Raw genomic sequence first — 20,350 nt, 5'->3', positions numbered from 1 at the left:
CACCGGGTCTTCTCCTCTGACTCTGACTCTCCAGCCTCCCTTTTATAAGAGGCATGGCGAGTACATCAGAATCATCGGGATCATCTCTCCATCTCAAGATCCTTAACTGAAGCATATCTGCAAAACCCTCTTGCCAGATAAGATAACATTCATAGGTTTCAGAGATTAGAATGTGGACCTCTTTGGAGGGGCCATCTGGCAGGCCTACCACGAGGACCAAAAAAAATTACGAATATTTCTCTGGGTCAGGAAGTTGTCTTCTAGCCCTTCTCGTGCATTAGCTGGGAAGCAAGAGGCTCTGGCTAGCCCCCAGGCTGAGATCTGTATGGCTGGGACTGGACTTCGGGCTCTAAGTGAAGCCCCGCAGCCTAGCACTCAGGGAAAATTGGGAAAACCTTGCTTTGGCATGCAGTCCAGAGAAGCAGGGTTACGCTGATGTAATTCACAGTCCCCCAAATCTCAGAGACTTAATACAGCAAAGATCTCTTTTATGCTTTTTGCAAAGTCTAGTGGGATCTGGGCGTCTCTCTAGGGAAAATGACAAGCAACTCGGCAGTTCTGGCTGTTGTGAACTTGTGGCTCTGCCACCCTAACACAAAGTCTCTTCCATATCTGCCACATCCCGGGAGGAAAGGGACTGGGGAAGGACACATGGGCTTTTCAGTATCCTGGCCCAGAAGTGACAGTCACTTCCATTCACGTTTCATTTTCTAGGACTGATCACAGGACCCTGGCCAAGGGCAAGGGGCTGAGAAGTGCAGTGTTGCATGCTCTGGAAGGGAAGGAGAGCCAGACACTGATGAACACCAGCACTGGCCACTGCACACGCCGAGGGGTGCAGAGCAGCTGGCAGTCACTGACGAACGGGGAATAAGGAAATGGATCCAAGACGTCAGAAGAACATCCTCAGCGCAGGTGCATCTCCAGTTTCTCCCCCGACGACCCATTGTTTTGAGAACTGCCAAGAATGCCAAACTTAGACCCAGGAGGGGAAAAGAGAGTTTTCTTTTATCTTCAGATTTCATAGTTCTAATTACGCTCCTGCTTTCCTTTGCCAGGGGCATGAGCACGAATCAGAATTATCTAAAGAACTCCAAGAGGAATTTAGCCTTCAGACTCTAAATGTGTAGCATTCTTGGATTCCCACGTCAATAAGGCAGAGATGGTTTAAAAAATGAATTCTCGGGGCTTCCCTGGTGACACAGTGGTTGAGAATCTGCCTGCCAATGCAGGGGACACGGGTTCGAGCCCTGGTCTGGGAAGATCCCACATGCCGTGGAGCAACTGGGCCCATGAGCCACAACTACTGAGCCTGCGCGTCTGGAGCCTGTGCTCCGCAACAAGAGAGGCCGCGACAGTGAGAGGCCCGCGCACCACGATGAAGAGTGGCCCCCGCTCGCCGCAACTAGAGAAAACCCTCGCACAGAAACGAAGAGCCAACACAGCCAAAAATAAATTAATTAATTAATTTAAAAAAAGTGAATTCTCGCTTTATGTCAGAAAGTTCAAAACAAGCGAATTCACAAAGAGAGCTCTTGGCAAAAGCTCCAGATGTGGAATTAGACAGACATAGGGTAGAGGATTCCAGCTCCTGCCCTGAAACTGTGTAACCTCTGTGAGATGAGCTTTTCCCCATCTTTAATATAAGGTGATAACACCTGCCCTGCAGGGTGGTGCTGAAGATTGGATACGACATGTACAACCACCCGGCCCCTGCCCTGCACTGCCTAGGGCGTGATGCAACCCTTCCTTCCTCCTTTAAGAGTTACCCACCTATGAGGATTGCACTGGGGATCAGCCAGACACATGGGGAGGACACAGTGCAACTTGGCAGAATAATGTGTTGAAGGATTAACTGAGATTTTTCTTGTCCTTGCATTTCCCCTTGCTCATCCAAACAGCCAAGCTGGGTATACTGCACTCATCACCCCCAAGAAGGACTACGGAGCAGAGGCTTTTCAGTTTCAGAAGCAGAGGCCTTCTGGGGAACGTGCAAAGTTTCTAGAAAATACAATAAACTTGGGAGAATCCATAAGTATAGAAGAACCAGCTCCCCACCAACAAAGCCAGATCCAGATCCCCTGGGATAAGAGGAGGTGCTGGGGGCAGAAGAGAGGAAAGCTTAGATGTCAGTGGGTCCCTTAGAAGGCTTCCTGTGGATTCTGTCCAGAGTAGGGAAGAAGAGGGAATTCCGTGGCAGTCCAGTGGTTAGGACTCGGCGCTTTCCCTGCCGAGCCCCAGGTTCGATCCCTGGTCGGGGAACTAAGATCCCACAAGCCATGCGGTGCGGCCCAAAAAGCCCAAACAAACAAAAACAAACAAACAAACAAAAAACAGAGTAGGCAGAAGAAGGAAAACCCAGATCTGACCGCAGTGGGCAGGTAGAGCCCTGGGAGGTAACAGCCCCCAAGGGAAGAAGCCATGTGGCTGACTGCACAGACAGCCTCTCGGGGGTGCCTGGGAGCAGCTCAAAGATACATGAAGGGCTTTTCATTGGGAATGGTGGGGAATGGTGCCTGCAGTCAGCTCCCTCATTGCCTTGACTTGTAGGTGTCAGAGCACAAAGGAAGGTCTCTAAGAGAGAATGTGTCCAGTGGTGAAAACGACTGGGGATGGGTCTGCTCCTTCTGGGACATCTGTGATGAGTTGGGCCCCCATGCCACTGTGCTAAGTGGCAGGCAGCATCGGCTGCGGTGCTTTTCCATTATGCGCGTCTCAAGGTGTAGGACATTTCTCCTGGCTGTGTTGTCCCTGGATGTGAGACACCTAAGTCTGTTCCCAGGCCCTTCCAGAGACTCTGCAACTTCAGACCTTCTGATAAATCCTGCTCTGCTTAAATTACCGGAGTGGGTTCTATTCTCGGCAATTAGAATTGACCGACTCGATGACTTAGCAGGAACTCATGTCATCAACAATGGAAACAAGGATGTCCCAGCAAGTGTCAGCACAAGCCGGTGGTGAGGACCAGAGGAGCACTTCATCATCCACATGACTCACCCTGGCAACCTGGATACAACCTCAGTGCGAGGAAGGGCGGCTGCATCATCTGTGATGACCTTTCCATCACTGAGCAGAGTGGTGACTCCAGAAACACACTAAATAGTTAATACAGAATTCCAGAAAGTCAGGTTCACCAATGCTTGAGTTAATGACCCAAGATTGGTTCACAAAAGACAAGCTTGCATTCACAAGTAAAATACAATGTATCTATACCTCCATCTCACACTTATTAGGAGGGCTTCTATTTTTTAAAAAAAGAAGAAAATAACAAGTGTTGGTGAGGATGTGGAGAAAACAGAACACTTGGGCGCTGCTGGGTGAGGATGTAAAATGGTGCAACCGCTATGGGAAGCAGTATGGGGGTTTCTCAAAAACTTCAAAATAGAATTACCCACGTGATTCCACTTTGGGACATACAGTTGGCCCGTCACATCCACAGGTTCTACATCCGGGGGGGGGGGTGTCCTGAAACCAATACCCCCCCCATGGATACCAAGGGAAACTGTATACCCAAAAGAACTGAAAACAGGGTCTCGGAGAGATATTTGCACACCCATGTTCATAGCAGAATTATTCACAGTAGCTAAAAGGTGGAAGCAACCCAAGTGTCCATCGACAGATGAATGATTAAAGAAAATGAAGTGTGTCCATACAAAAGAATACTATTCAGTCTTAAAAGAAGAAGGAAATTCTCACACTTGCCACAACTTGGATGAACCTTAAAGATAGGATGCTAAGTGAAATAAGCCAGTCACAAAAGGACAAAGATCGTTTGATTCCACTTACATGAGGTATCTAAAGTAATCAAACTCATAGAGACAGAAAGTAGAATGGTAGTTGTCAGGGGCTGGGGGAGGGGTGGAAAAGGGGTTAGTATTTAATGGGTACAGAGTTTTCGTTTTGCAAGATGAAAAGAGTTCTGTGGATGGATGGTAGTGATGGTGGCAAAAAAGTGTGAATGCTCTTATTACCATTGAACTGTACGCTTAAAAATGGTTAAGATGGTAAATTTTACGTGTAGTTTACCACCATTAAAATTCAGAAAAAGAAACATTTTCTAAACCTTTCATCGAGAAGAGCTAGAATCCCAGAATGTTAGCACTGGCAGGGGCCTATTCCCAGAGGGAACACTTGAGGCCCAGAGGCAGGAAGTGTCCAAGAGGACAGGCATTTTCATCCACACCTGAGCTCCTTCAATTCACCCCTCCCACCTCTGTCCGATGCCCAGGTGACAGACATGTTGTCCCCACCCTGAGATGCTCTGTCCGACCTCATCAGGCTCTGCTCTGGCCCCTGGTTGCTGGATAATTGATGATGACTCACAGACCAGGCCAGAAATGGAAGCAGCAGGCTCCAGACACTAATTAGATCTTCTTACTCCCAAAAGGATGTGCTGGAGCCTTGTTCCAGTGAAGAAGTGACATTGGGCAAATGAAACAACCACCTCTATTGAGCTCTTCCTATGAGCCAGATCCTTAATGCATGCTGTCACCTCAAATCCCCCCAGTCCTATGAAGCAGAATTTATCATTATAGCATCTTAGGAATGGGGAGCAAAGCCTACCGGTTGTCACCGAGCAGGGCCAGGATCCTGTGCAGCTCTGAGCTGGGTCCAAATGACCTCCTGTACCCACTAGACACCTTGTCCATGTTTGTTGAACCGAATTCACACATTTTAAGCCATGCAAGGTTTGAAAGCAATATTGCCACATCTTTTTTAAAAGATTTATTTATTTATTTATTTTATATTTATTTATTTGATTGCGTCAGGTCTTAGTTGCAGCAGGCAGTCTCCTTAGTTGCAACTCGCTGGCTCCTTAGTTGCGGCAGGTGGGCTCCTTAGTTGCGGCTCGCAGCTTCCTTAGTTGCGGCTCGCTGGCTCCTTAGTTGTGGCACGTGAACTCTTAGCTGCGGCATGCATGTGGGATCTAGTTCCCAGACCAGGGATTGAACCCAGGCTCCCTGCATTGGGAGCATGGAGTCTTAACCACTGCACCACCAGGGAAGTCCTGAAGTATTACCACATCTTAACCCACCCACCAGGGAACACAATTCAGGGACAATTGTAGTAACTGCAACAGCTATATGCAAATAATTGATTTTTTAATTTTTTGAGACAGAGTGGTTTATCTATATAGATAACTCAATTTGTGGGCTTCCCCTTTCCAGATCACTCCTCCAGGTAGAAGCTCTTCCCAATGAAGCACCAGCATTAGAAATTGTGGACTTTTTTATGGAATTGTTTGCAGAGAATGAATATATTTGTCGGATTATCTTTTTCAAAGCAAGTTACGGAATATTGCAGTCAGCTTGTCCTTAGAGATCATTATATTCACTTGTCCTTAGAGATCATTATATTCACTCCTCTGCCCATTGTACAGATGAGAAAATAGGCTCAGAAAGGTTTGGAGGCCTCCAATTGATGGAGGAAGTGAGAGAGAACCCTGGCCTGAGACCATCAGGTCTGCTGCATGGCTTTGGCCTTGGGTATATGAGACTCTAGAAATATCTCTTTGGTGGTTAAAGTCAATTCCTTCTCAGGCTCCAAACTGAGGTCTTCTGGGTCCTCCAGGGAGCAGGTGTGTGCCATCTTTCAGACTTAAAGCCCCAAGCCGCGGACATGAGCCAGGTACTTGTAGTCATCTGCAGGGAAGGGGTCCTTACCCCCATTTTGTAGGTGAGGAAATAGCCTCTGAGAGGTGATACCCCTTGCCCAGCACACCAGCCAGTGGATGGGTGTATTATTTTGCCAGAGCTGCTGTGGCAAAGTCCCGTAGAATCACTGGCTTAAAACAACAGAAGTTTATTTTCTCACAGTTCTGGAGGCTCTAAGTCCAAAATCAAGGTGTCAGCAAGTTGTTTCCTTCTGAGGATTTTGAAGGAAAATCTATTCCAGACTCTTTCCTCGGCTTTGGCTGTCTTCTCCCTGTCTCTTCATATCGTCTTCTTTCTATGCATATCTCTGTGTCCAAATTTTCCCTTTCATAAGGATACCAGACATATTGGATTAAGACCCACCCTAAGGACCCTATTTTAATTTAATTCTTTAAAAGTCTTATCCCCAAATACAGTCTCATTCTGAGATATTGGAGGTTAGGACTTCAACATATGAGTTTTGGGGGACACAATTTAACCCCTAACAGTGAAGGAGCTGAGATTGGAGGTCAGGTGTATGAGTGTGAAAGCCCGGGTTCTCCCCTCCACATTCTACAGCCTCCCTGGCAAATTCAAGGACAGGTGCTGATCTTCAGGGACTGTTTCACTGACGAGTCAGGAGCAGAATCTGACTGTATCCCCCAGAAGCATGGAAAATGCGACCATCCAAATGGATAGCATTCCATCTATAGCTGCAGCTTCTCCAAATCTCACCATCAAATAAGAGAGAAATTTGTGGGAAAAGAAGCTTAGGCAGCTCTGAAACAGGTGAAAACACCCTAGATCTTATAGTAAGAGACAGGAAAATTAAAACTGCTTTCTTACAGCTTTACCATCACACCTGTGGGAAACACTGTGGGTACAAAGTTCTGTATTTCAGTGTTGCCATATTGAAAGATTCTAACAACCTAAGTGCCTGCTAATAGGAGATTGTTTAAATAAATTGTGGTAAGAACCATACAACGGAATACCATTTTTCAAAAGAATAAAAAAATTATTTATGTGAACCAAAAAGTAGAAAAAGTAGAAAAGAAAAGCACAATGTAGAATAGAGTGCAAAATATACCATCATTTGTGTGAAAACCTAATCTAAGCTTGCATGTATATGGAGCATGTATGGATAGTCATACACAAAAAAACTGGTATTGTTGGTTACTTTCTGGGAAGAAAACAGGATGGTCAGGGATGGGGGGGATAGAGAGACTTTTTTATTGAAGTATAGTTGATTTACAATGTTGTGTTGGTTTCACAGTGCACGGTGACTCAGTTGTACATATATATGTATATTATATATATATATTCTTTTTCAAATTCTTTTCCATTATAGGTTATTACAGGATATTGAAGATACTTCCCTGTGCTATAGAGTAGGTCCTTGTTGTTTATCTATTTTATATATAGTAGTGTGTATATGTTAATACTAAACTCCTAATTCATCCCACCCCCCTTGGTAACCATAAGTTTGTTTCCTATGTCTGTGAGTCTGTTTCTATTTTGTAAAGAAGTTCATTTGTTTCATATAGATTCCACACATAACTGATATAATAGGTTATTTGTCTTTCTCTGTCTGACTTACCTCACTTAGGATGATAATCTCTAGGTCCATCCATGTTGCTGCAAATGGCATTATTTCATTCTTTTTTATGGCTGAGTATTATTCCATTGTGTATATATTATATATACCACATCTTCTTTATCTATTCACCTGTCAATGGACATTTATTGAGGTTGCTTCCATGTCTTGACTATTGTAAATAGCGCTCCTATGAACATTGGGGTGAATGTATCTTTTCGAATTAGGGTTGTGTTTGGATATACGCCCAGGAGTGGGATTGCTGGATCATATGGTAGCTCTATTTTTAGTTTTTTAAGGAACTCCATACTGTTCTCCATAGTGGCTGTATCAATTTACATTCCCACCAACAGTGTAGGAGGGTTCCATTTTCTCCACACCCTCTCTAGCATGTATTATTTGTAGACTTTTTAATGATGGCCATTCTGACTGGTTGTGAGGTGATACCTCATTGTAGTTTTGATTTGCATTTCAAAAGAGAGACATTTTAAAGTTTTTTGTACATGCAAAAATTACCTATTTAAGTTATATACAATCTCAAAGAAAGTTCTTACCATCAGGCTACAGGCCCGATTTGTGGCTGATTCCTCCAGGCAAAACTTGAGCCTTTTAATAGTTTCCCAAATACATTCAATTAATTTTTATTCTCTTTAATGAATCTAAATTAAACCAGTGCCAGCAAGGGGGAAAGATGAGTACAGAGAAGGGACACAGATAAAATGTCACTCCTTTGCTTTTTTTTACTCCCTGTCCTCTCCCCACTAACGGAAGAATGACAAAAGATTAATCTCACAAAAGATTAATCTCCCAAATATACAAACAGTTCATGCAGCTCAATATCAAAAAAGCAGACAACCCAATCAAAAAATGGGCAGAAGACCTAGATAGACATTTCTCCAAAGAAGACATACAGATGGCCAACAAACACATGAAAAGATGCTCAACATCACTAATTATTAGAGAAATGCAAATCTAAACTACAATGAGGTATTACCTCACACCGGTCAGAATGGCCACCATCAAAAAAAATCTACAAACAATAAATGCTGGAGAGGGTGTGGAGAAAAGGGAACCCTCTTGCACTGTTGGTGGGAATGGAAATTGATACAGCCACTCTGGAGAACAGTATGGAGGTTCCTTAAAAAACTAAAAATACAACTACCATGTGACCCAGAAATCCCTCTACTGGGCATATACCCAGAGAAAACCATAATTCAAAAAGACGCATGCACCCCAATGTTCATTGCAGCACTATTTACAATAGCCAGGACATGGAAACAACCTAAATGTCCATCAGCAAAGGAATGGATAAAGAAGATGTGGTACATATATACAATGGAATATTACTCAGCCATAAAAAAGAACGAAATTGGGTCATTTGTAGAGACGTGGATGGACCTAGAGACTGCCATTCAGAGTGAAATAAGTCAGAAAGAGAAAAACAAATATCGTATATTAACGCATATATGTGGAATCTGAAAAAAATTGGTATAGACGATCTTATTTACGAAACAGAAATATAGAAACAGATGTAGAGAACAAATGTATGGCTACCAAGGGGGTAAGGGGTGTGGGATGAATTAGGAGATTGAGATTGACATATATACACTATTGATACTGTGTATAAGCAGGTAACTAATGAGAACCTGCTGTATAGCTAGGTGAACTCTACTCAGTGCTCTGTGGTGACCTAAATGGGAAGGAAATCTGAAAAAGAGGGGTTACATGTATAAGGATAGTTGATTCACTTTACTGTACAGTAGAAACTAATACAATATTGTAAAGCAACTATACTCCAATAAAAATTTTAAAAAAAAAAGAAATCTCAAATGTCTGTAATTCTGTGATTAAGAGCTCCCTCCCATACCCTAAAAGGCCTTCAAGACAAAGCAAACAGAACTGAGATGCTGAGGCCATGGGGGGCTCAGTGGGACCTGGGGGTGAGGTCTGAGCACAGGGCAAACCCACATCAGTGCTGCCATGTGCATCCACGTGGGGTGAGGGGGTCGTAGCAGCAGGACTGGCTACCGAGATTTGAGCCAACATAATGAAAGCTTTAATATTAATACAGCTCTTCTTTATGTGCAAAAAAATAAAATAAAATGACCATGTTGAAGATCCAGGAAAGGAACCCACATTTCAGAACCTATCATTTGTCAGGTGCTTTAAAAACACCCTTCTAATTAACCCAATGTAATGCCATTCCCATTTTAGGCTTGGGGATACCAAAGCTTGGAAAAATAGAGTAAATGACCATGGTCTCAAAGGGAGGTATCGAGGGCTCAGTAGAGAGGCCACATCAGCTGCTGAAGCTGAGGTCATCCCACGGCGGGACAATGGCATCCCCATCCCCACTGCACCGTGCGTTGGGAAGCCACTGGGGAGGTTACCTCTTCCTGAGGATGCGTGGATTTCTGACGTTCTGGACCTGTTCAGAATTGCTTGTCTTTGCCTATTATTCTTGGATGATAAAGTACATCTGGCAGCCAGGCTGTGTCCTCCAACAGGGACAGGACACTACCCTGTGCCAGGCATCGAGGAAGCAGAGATGAATAGGACGCAGCCCCAGCCCTCAAGGACGGGCCAAACACAAGCTCAGAGCCAGGTAGACCTGGGTCTGAATCCTGCCCTGGACAGTCATCGGCCGTGCGACCCTGGGCAAATCCCCTCGTCCCTTCAAGCCCATGTTTCCTGCAGACATTGGAGATAATAACACCCTCATAGGGTGGGTGTGAGGATTAAATGAGACAGTATATTTCGAGTTCCAGGCATACAGTCAGTGCTTAATCTTAATTTTAAAGCCAGTGGCCAGTCTGGCTATAGTTAAAAAGACATGTTGGCCCGGCAGCTAAGTCAGCCTGACAAGTCACATTTTAGAGTTTACTTTGTTGGAGGTGAAGAGAAATGCAGATTATTGGCTGGGGGCCCTGCGCACCCCTGTGCGTCCCAGGGGTAGAAGAAAGAAGGAAGAGGGGAGAAATTAAAGCACAGGGCTTATTGCAGACTGAATGTTTGTGATCCCCCCACATTCATGTGTTGAAACCTAACCCCCAGTATGGTGGTATTAGGAGGTGGGGCCTTTGGGAGGTGATAGGAGATGACGGTAGAACCCTTGAAACCAAGCAGGACCCCATGGGGCCCTTGTGGGAACAAAAGCTTCTCTGTGTCCCCCGTTTCCTGTTTGTAGGAAAAAGGCTTCAGCCTCCTAGACCTTCCCTGAGTTCCAAAGGGCAGATTCAAACAGTTACTAATTAGGGGAGTGAGGGAATGCAGAAACGAAGGAAAAGCAGTCAAGAAACAATAGTGCAGTGATGCACAGGGTCCTGGTTCCCCCTGGGGGGGGGGTGTGCAAAGCAATCTGCTACATATCTCTGAGGTTTTTTTATAGTGGCTGGGGCCCCTAGCCCGGTGGAGGATGGTAACTTCAGGCTGAGCACCAGCAGTTAGACCCCAGACCGGTTGGAACCACAGGGCTGAACACTGAGATTCGAGGACCATCACGCCACTACCTCACCACCAACCAATCAGAAGAAAGTCACACACCCTGCAGCTCGCCCCCCCCCCCCCCGCCCCCTAAAAACTTCCTGAAACCCATCAGGTCATTTGAGCATGATCCACCTGGTCTCCTTGCTCGGCCCTGCAGTAAAACTTTCTCTGATCCAAACGCCAACATTTTGGGGTTTCTTGGCTTCACTGTGTGTTGGGCACATGAACTTGGGTCCAACAACACCCCGACAAATGGGATTAGTGCCCTAATAAAAGGGACCAGAGAGAGCTCTCTTGTCCTCTCGCCCACATGAGGACACAGCCAGACAGCAGCCTGCAAGGCAGAGGAGGGATCCCAGCAGAACCCAATCACACTGGCACCTGATTTAGTACTTCAGGTTCTAGGACTGTCAGAAATAAATGTCTGCTGTTTACTAGCTACCCAGTCTCTGGGATTCTGTTATAGCCGCGGGAACGGACCAAGACAAGACTCAACACGTCTTTAATGCTTGATTTGGCCAATGTGTCTGGAAGCTTGGGATCTGGAATGTTACCTTACTTAATGCTCATGATAACCAGTGAGGCAGGAACCATTGTCTTGTCCATTTGACAGATGGAGGGACTGAGGCTTGGAGAGGTAAAGGTCACTCTGACATCAGCAGCACGTTTGTTCAGTGATTCACTTGCTCATTCAATCAACAGATATCGAGTGGTCCTCTCCTATGTGCCAGGCTCTGTGCTAGTGACCAGGGTACTACGTGCCCTTTATAAGTGTGAAAGAAAAATCAAAATGGAGTTGGTATTGCTAAGAGAGCTCTCTAAAATGAAGCTGGGAAGTGTGACTTACCCACATCTCAGCCCAAATGGAATCTGAACTTTTGTCTTAATGCAGGCATCTAGAACATCTGCCCAATGTTCCAGAAACTCAAGATACTTATGAAACACTTACCCTAAAATAACTCGTGACAACCTCTCCCTTAAAGACAAATATTTCTCTTCTTGTGTTGGAGTGTAGCCTCGTGGCTTTTGCCTTTATAAACCCTTGACTCTTTCTCTTCCCTGGAATACTCTTTTGGTTTTACCCATATCTGAGTCTCTCAAATTGCAATTCTTAAGACCCCCAATAAACTCTTATTTGTAGCCTTCTGTGCATTTTTGGTTGACATAAGAGCCTGCCCTCAGGATGCTTGTAGCCTAGTGAGGGAGACAGATGTGTATGGGATAACCATGGATGATTGTGTAATTACAAACTGGGATCAGTGCCCCGAAGGCAAAGTGAATGTTGTTTTTCGAGGAGTCAAAGTTACCCAGGGAAAGGGGGTTGGGTGGGAGAAAACTTCCAAGGAGGAGGGCAATCTGGTACACGGTCTTATCTGATCCAGGACTAATCTTCTGGGTCTCAAGGTGGAACTAGGGCCTCTAGCCACAGGCACAACAGCAAGCTCCATGCAGCCTCCCAGCTTCCCAGACCTCCTGGGGAGCAAAGAGAGGGGAGTCCCTCACTCTGTGGCAGCCTGTGGTCCTCAGGGGCCAGGAGGCACAGCCAGTCAGCCTAGGCTGTGCATGAGAGATGCCATCAGGCTGCCCCGCCGTCCCGCTGTGGAGGCCCAGGTGGTGAAAGTTCTCGCTTTTTTGCAGAGATCAGGTGATGGCTGGAGCACAAATAACCTTCCGCTATCATAAAAACACATCAAAAGCCATTCACCCCAGCCCCCGTGCTCTCTTTAAACAATTTTCGGCTGGCTTCAAATGCTTTAGGAAAATTCTGGCAACTGCAGAAAGAAAAGTGTCATTTGCTTGGGGAGGGGTGGGTACTGGTCCCAAAGCAAGGAGTGTCTCCCTGAGTCCTCTTGCCAAGAATCCCTGAGTGGCATATCTGGCTCTGGAAGATAGAAAGCCAGCCAGCTGTGGTGGGGAGGAGGGGGGAGCTGAGTTGGGAGAAGCCAGCTGGAGCCAGCTGTGCAGGTCCAGGAGGCCAGTTGAAGATTCTGATCTTTATCCTAAGCTACTGGGGCTGCTGAAGGGTTTTAAGTGGAAGTCACATGATCTGAAGCCTGTTTTGAAAAGATGTCTCAGCTGCTCTGGGAAGAGGTACTGGTGTGTGGAGAGGGAGCGGCCGAGCGGCCGATGCAGGAAGAAGGTGCTGGGGGATGAAATGAAGGAACCACGGAGCTGGGGAGGAAAACGCCATGGCCGGGCTGCAGGATTTAGGCCACTTCTCCCTTCCCCAAGCAGTCAGTGGGGAACCGTGCTTTCTGATGGCGTCCAAATATCCAGGCAGTTTATCTTAATTACTAAGGGCAGGACTGAGAGTTTTGTTTGAATGCTGGGAACTGACTCTATTGGATGATGGCCATGAATGGATGATGAAACCTAAGTGCGCATAAGATGAAACCTGCAGGAAACAGGCAGACGGAGTTGCTATGTTGGGGTCACTGAGAAGGGACAAAAATACGTGCACTTCACTCTGTGTATGGTAAACCTCCAGTAGTAATAGTAACAAGATCCTGTTTTTATAATCAGAGCTTCCCTTCTTTTTTCTGTTATGGGGTGACCTTCCCCCATTTATACAATCTGGTACAAAAACATCCCTTACCTGATCGCCAAGACAGATCGTGGTGACAGAACAGACAACAAATGTATCTCATTCTTGGCTTTTAAATTTCTAAGGTCACTATCCAATTACAAAGATATAAAAAATAGAGATGAGTGGTCAGAGCCCATCTTCCCGCTGCTGAAGGTTTCTGCATCAGCTGGGGACATGGGGAGTGGAGGGGAAGGTGACCACAAGGATAACAAAGGCCCATGGTTCAGAGAGACAGGAAGCCAACCCAGGGGCCACAGGCAGAAGCTGGGTCAGCCTGGGAGACCACCGACTCACCCATGGGCAGTAATTTTCTGTAGCCATGGGTGCCATTGGCTGGCAGTGCCAAGAAGCTGGGTTAGTCATTGACAAGCCAGAGGAGGGCACGCCACTCACAGCCCCCATAATGTTCATGGACATCTGTGCTGGCCCCCATCTGACTCACCTGGACAGCCCACCACCCCTTCAATTTCCCAGGACCCTCATGAGCACCCCTTCCTGGGATGTGGGGTAGGCTGTGGAAGACAGAGGAAGGTTTGATGGAGACCAGAAAGCCCCTCCATCCATGCATCATTGGGACAGAACAGAAGCAGGCAAAGGTCTCCCCTTCACGTATTATTACATACCTGACTTCCTAACTCATTGGGTTTGGGGGCTTTTGTTTTGTTATCATCGTGAAATCCAATTACATATGTTGATCTGAGGCCTGCTTTTCCCAGTTCATCAAACACTTTAGAGATCTTTCCTTGTCAGAACCTAGAAGATTACCTTGTTCTTTCTTACAGCTGCAAAATAATCCATAATCTGAAAACAACGAAAATTTTAAACACCCTCTATTCTGAACATTACATTGCTTCCATTGCCCACCATTACAAAATAATGCCTCGGTGGACACTCTGTGAGTACGTGTGTGCGTGTGTGTGTGTGCATCTTTATATTTCTGGAGTATGGAATTTCTGGATCAAATTTTGATAGCTTCTGCCCTTTTGTCTTACAAAAAGGTGGCATTATTACATCCCCATGTTGTAAATGATTTGACAGAGGTTTAGAAGGGAAAGGGACTTGGCCAAGACCCCCAGCTGCTAGAGTGGAAGACAGGATTTGAATTCATGTCTGCCTCTCCCAGGCCTGATAAATAGGTACCCAGCAGCCTGGATTGGAAAAAGTCTCCGTTGTCATGGTAATGAGTTTGGAGGAGCCAGGCATCTTGTGGGCATAAATGGGCGCGTCCCTGCCCCTAGAGGCTCAGCGCTGTCTCTGCCCTGCTTCCTGGACCCCATCACCAGCTTCCTGAGGGCAGCCCCTCCCCGGAGGCATTAACTGCCAGATCAACCCATCAGTCTGGAGTCAAGGTTACCAAACAAAACAAACGTGCCACCTGGGCCTCCCTGACAAGCAGGAAGCTGACTGTCTTTCTCCTTCAAGGCACATTACAGAACAATCTAGGATGCAGCTGCATCAGGGGCAAAGCTGCCTCAGCATCAGCACATTCTATGACCCAGCCCCAAACACAACTCCCGTGAGTGAGGTCTAGCGCATTTCTGGCTTGGAGATGCTTGGAGGGCCCCAGTTAGCAAGGAAAGAACCAAGACAGATCTTGGGGCTCTTTTCAATCTCTCCCTCTGAAGTTTGGAAAAGGACTGTTTCTTTCTCAGAATGTATTACTTAAGGGCAGTATTTCAAGCGAGGGGGTGACAAATCCAGCGGAGGTCAGCACTAATTGACAAGCAGTCTGAGTAATTCATTAATCTCCCTTCCGCTCAGCAGGCCAGGCGTGCAGCCCGTTCCTTAAACCGTTGGCTAATTCACTGTAGCCCATTCGACTTCCATCCCGCCTACTTATTTATGACATCGGGTGGCAAGTGTCTACTTGCCTTTTTTCCCTAGAATGTGAGCTCCTGACTGTTCCTGGACGGCAAAAACCTGGCTGCATCCCTCTCCGCGCCGTGCACAAGGTCAAACACACAGCATAAATGTCTGATGAACGGAGGTCGGATCCATTCATTCATGTGATAAATATTCCACAGCTACAGTAGGCCACGCTCTGCTCTAGCCTTGAGTTTGTCTGATTGGTGGCCAATATAAATAAGCCAACAAAGACATTTGATGGTGGGAGGAAAGAGTTCTGGATAAAAGTCGAAGAGATGGGTTCTGGCTTGGCCAGCTCCCTTTCTGGGTGTCAGCTCCCTCCACGATGAAATGAGCTCTTTTATGAAACGAGGAGCCCTGGAGGGCCTCTACATCCTTGCAACCAGCTTTGAGAAAGGGTTGACAATCCTTATCCGAGTGTGTAGCCCTTCAAGAAAACAGATGTGTTGCTCTCTGAGTACCAGATGTTAGACAAAAGTGATCAGTCTTGGGGAAATGAACAGTTTGTCTATGCTACTCACAGATGGAAGAGCAGATGTGCATCAGTATTGAGGGGTAAGCCCGGAGCCAATGGCAGGTGAATGGCAGAGGCTCAGGCCAAGGCCGGGTGGGCTAGGGGAGGGCCTGGACTCAGGCAGGCCTGGGCTTGAAGCCTTGTTCAAGGCCTCTCTTGAAGCTATTCACCTCTCCCAGCACATTTTACTTCCCACCGCTTTTATGAGAATTGAAGGTACCAGGTTGGGACAGTGTCATGGCTCAGTGGTTAGCCCCAGAGTTCTGGAGCCCAGTGAGCCTGGGTTCAAATCTCTGTCCTAATATTTCTAGGTGGGGACCTTGGACAAATCATTCATTGTCATTTTTTTTTTTCATATAGAAAATAAGTAACTGTTATTGAGGGCTTTTAAAAATTATAATAAACTCTGAATAAATGGTAGTTATGAACACATACTTACCTGGCACTCTGTGTTAAATATACCCCGTGGAGTGTTCATTTGAATAATTGACCTTGGTGCTTCCAGGGCCTCATGGGAGTAAACTGGAGCATGATGGGGCCGCTCAGTTGCCTTTAGGCACTAGAATGTGGTATCCTGGGGTGAGGGAGGATGGATCTGAGTCTCAGGGGGCTGGGAGGACCCTGGGCCTGAAACGCGGCAGAACCACCCTACTTGATAGTGGACTCAGGGACAAGGGCATTCTGGGACCATAAGACTAAGGTGATGCCATCCGTTTTCAGGTGGAGTTAAAGAGCTGCAGGACCTGACCTGGAGCTTGCTGTTTGGCAGAGATATGGCCTAAAGACAGCCATCCTGACCCAAAAGTGTTATCTCAAGCTTTTGTGATATGGTTTCTGAGGCTTTGAGATGTATATTAGTTTCCATGGTTTTGAAAGAAGTCCACTGGTGCCAAGTGTAGGAGGAAGGGAGTGTGAGGAGTGAAAGAATAGGGAAAAAAGCAAGAGACGGGATGGAGCTTCATTCTGGACACAGATACCCCACCTTGTCTGGACTAGCTTCTTCTGCAACTTGTGTCATTTTGAAGAATGGGAAGATGAAGGCAGAGGCGGTGTGTTCTAAGGTCTCTATATGGACCAAGAGAGGAGGAAGGAGGTGCTTCCAATTCAGTCCCCTGAAGAAGGGGGTGTGGTCAAGGGGGGCTTCACAGAGGAGGTGACATTTAATTGGGATCTGGAAAGTTGAGTGTTTCTCAGACCAAGCACTTTGGAAAAAGCATTCCAGGCACGGGATGCAGCACTGAGGTCCAGCAATGCAACAATTAAAGGCAGCAGCAAGCTCAGCAACTGCAGCCTTGGTGCTTGAGATAAGACTTTATGTGGAATAGCAGCCAGAGACCTTGGGAGGAGGCCACCACCACAGACCATCCTCTCCTCCAGGATGAGGGGGAGGCAACAAGGGATATACGTCCATCCCGGAAAGCCAAGTCCAGAGATGGGAAACCACTGTTTACTAGACGCCAGCCACTGGGCTAAGCACTGGCATTCATCATCCCATTTAAGCCTCACAACAGTCTCGTTGGATTATCATCCCCTTTTTAAAGATGAGAAAACTGAGGTTTGGAAGGGGGAAAAGCGATTTGTGCAAAGCCACACCTGGGTAACCACGTCATGGCGGTCTTCATGCTGCTCAAATCCTGGGGAAAACGGACTTGAACTGAAATCCAAAGTTTTCCCTGGATACCTGCAAATTCCCTAAGGGCCTCTCTTGTCTGGCCTCTTCTCCTTCCTGGGTCCACTTTACCCAGGGCACGTCCACATGCAGCCGTATGTTCCCCAGACCAGACGCTGATCCTTCCCCACAATACAGGGACTGCTGGGTACCTGCCACCTCCAATCTCCCCTTCCTCCCAGGAATGGAACCCTGACTAAGGGGTCTGGCAAAGCACCAGCTAAAAACTATAGTTCCCAGCAGCCGTTAATGACAATGACCTTGGCCCTGACATCCTGGAATTGACAAGCCAACACCAGCAACCTTCCCCTTTACGTGAGGACGACAGCCCTTGAAATTCCTCCCAGATTCACCAGTCCCAACCAAAATGTCAATACATACTTCCTGCATTTTTGTGGATTTTACTGATCACTTGTAGGTCACAGAAAGGAGTCAGATCAAACCCCAGGCCACCTTTTGCCATTTCCCTCTCTCCTTTCTCTTTTCCCCATTCCCAAATGTTTCTTGTCTCCTTCCTACCCAAATTCTCAGGGATTCCTAGATTTTCTGCCTCTGTTTTCACCCTCAGTCCTCTTCCCTAAACTCCAAGCCCACACCCATCCCAGCCTCAGCAGAACAAAAGCCCTTCACTTCACAGAATTTGCTTTGGTTTTGCATGTGTGTGTGTGTGTGTGTGTGTGTGTAAGGAAAACCAATTGACAGCATGCCAGCCTGGAACCAGCTGTGCCTGACATCCCCTCGCTTCCACTACAGTGATTATTGTCCCAGATGGGGAAGTGGTGTCTCTTGTCCCCATCATAGTAATGCCTTTGTAGGGACGTGTCTGTTCCAGCTGTGGCTTTTCACAGCTTCCCCTCTGGAAATCACGCAGGACGTATCCCTCTGGGCACCGTGGGAAACTGTTTTCTCTCCTGCAGCCCTGCAGGAGCTGCAGGCCATCCTCCAGCAGGATCCCATCTGTGGCAGGGCCCTGCCGAGCATGGGTCTCTCCTGATTCTTTAAAGTGCCAGGGCTCACTCTTGGGGTCGCTGCAAATTCAACCAGGAAACAAGAGGGGGTGGGAGGAGCTGGGGGCCCTCAAGGAGACCTCCTTCTCTACCAGTGATGCTGGAATGTGTCCCAGCCACGATGGCATCAGAGCAAGGCCTCCAGGTGGGCTTCCCTAGCCCTCCCATGTGGTTTTAAACTCTGAAGTGGTTCTGCCTGGAAATACACACAACCCCAGCCTGGTCTCTCAACCTCACCAGCAAACTCACCATCAAATTAACCTCTGCCTTCAAAACAAGTATCCATTGGAAGGAACAGGTAAAGCTCTCCGACCCCTCCCTCCCCTCTAGGGCTTCTCTCAAAAATAATAGTCGCCATCACAAATCCTTGCCACTGAAACAAGAGAGGATATGTTACTTTAAATAAAAGGACACTTGTCCAAGCAGAAATAGCAGACATGAAGGAAGAGATAGCCATGGCCCAGGGCGGCTTTGTCCAGCTAGGAGGGTCCTGCAGACTTCTCACCCTCATCTTGCCATCTTCAGAGCATCCTCCAGGGCCTGGCGTCCAGGCTTGGAGGCCAGCTAAGATGGGTCCCAATCAACACTCTGAGAATGGTCAAGGGATGTACAGAGCTGCTGCCTGTGCCCCTGGGTCTCCTACAGTGTATCCAATTCCATGTGGCTTTTGTTTAGGGGTTTCTTGTGTGTGGTTTCTGCAAAGTAGAAGATACTACCCAGACCAGACCAAGCACGTGATAATTGCTCTTCCAATCGCTGGCATGCCAGGTGTGTTTGCGATGCTAGCTACATCTGGAATTGGCTGCTGTTACTGCTCCAGCAGTGGGCTGGAAATGCAAAGCATTAGGTTGAACAGAAAAACAAATGTCTTTAAAGAACCATATGCCTTTGATCTTGACATTTTGGTGAATTGTTAAGACCATTTTTCTTGTTATAAAAAGCCCACTTCTAGAACAAAAGACATGGTGCGTGGATTCATTTCCTATGGCTGCTATAAGAAATTACTATAAACTTGGTGGCTTAAGACAACCCAGTTTTATTCTCTTACAGTTCTGGAGGTCAGAAGTCCAAAGTCAGCCTTATGGGACTGAAACCAAGGTGTAGGCAGGGCTGGCTCATCCTGGAGGCTCTAGGGGAGAATCTTTTCTTGCCTCTTGCAGCTTCTAGAGGCCGCCCTCATTCCTCAGCATGTGGCCACAGCACTCTAATCTCTGCTTCTGTCACGCAGCACCTTCCCCTCTGACCTGACTCGCCCTCCATCCTCCGTGGAATTACACTGGGCCCACAAGGATAACCCAAGTCCACCTGGGGAGATGGAAGTGAAAACCCATTGTACATGATGGGGTTCAGGACACATTACCCCAAAATATGGCACCTTGGTATATTAAATACCTTAAGCTGAAGGAGTTTGAGAAAACAGCAGATACAGGAAGGTCACTCTGACCTCCCCCCAACCCTTGCCCTTCTTCCCTGAAACAGGCCATGAAACTCCCATGCAAAACGTACCCTCCCTGTACCAGGAGGAAGGAAGATATTTTTACCACCAGACAATTTGGGGCAGAGCTGGCTGTATAAAAAACCGTGTTAAATTCACCTTTATCGTTCTAGTTACTTCTTCACCACTTGCTACCCCAAGTCCAGACGCCTCCGGCAATTCTTCAGTTGCTTCTTTGTCGAAAAGGTATAAAAGTTTCCTACCCTGGTCGCTTTTTCAGGTCTTCATTCCCATGGACATTTTCTCCTGTTGATCTGTGTTGGTCCGTTTAACTGCCAGACCCAGGCAGGAACCCCAAGAGAGTGGAGGAAAACGTTTTCCTCCACTACATACAACACAGTCTGATAAGGGCAGCAATAGAAGTAAGATTAACCAGGCTACTGGGAGGGTCCCGACTCACCAGACCAGGGCTCGGCTGGCAGCAGGGAGGGAGGGGGAGGGGTCTGAAATTAAAAGACGAGGGAATCCTGTGCACATCGGGGCAAAGGCTTGGCGGAGT

This window comes from Eubalaena glacialis, chromosome 4 (assembly GCF_028564815.1).
Source record: "Eubalaena glacialis isolate mEubGla1 chromosome 4, mEubGla1.1.hap2.+ XY, whole genome shotgun sequence".
Lineage (NCBI taxonomy): Eukaryota > Metazoa > Chordata > Mammalia > Artiodactyla > Balaenidae > Eubalaena > Eubalaena glacialis.
The sequence above is the reverse complement of the archived record's forward strand: the minus strand, read 5'-3'. Positions refer to the sequence as shown.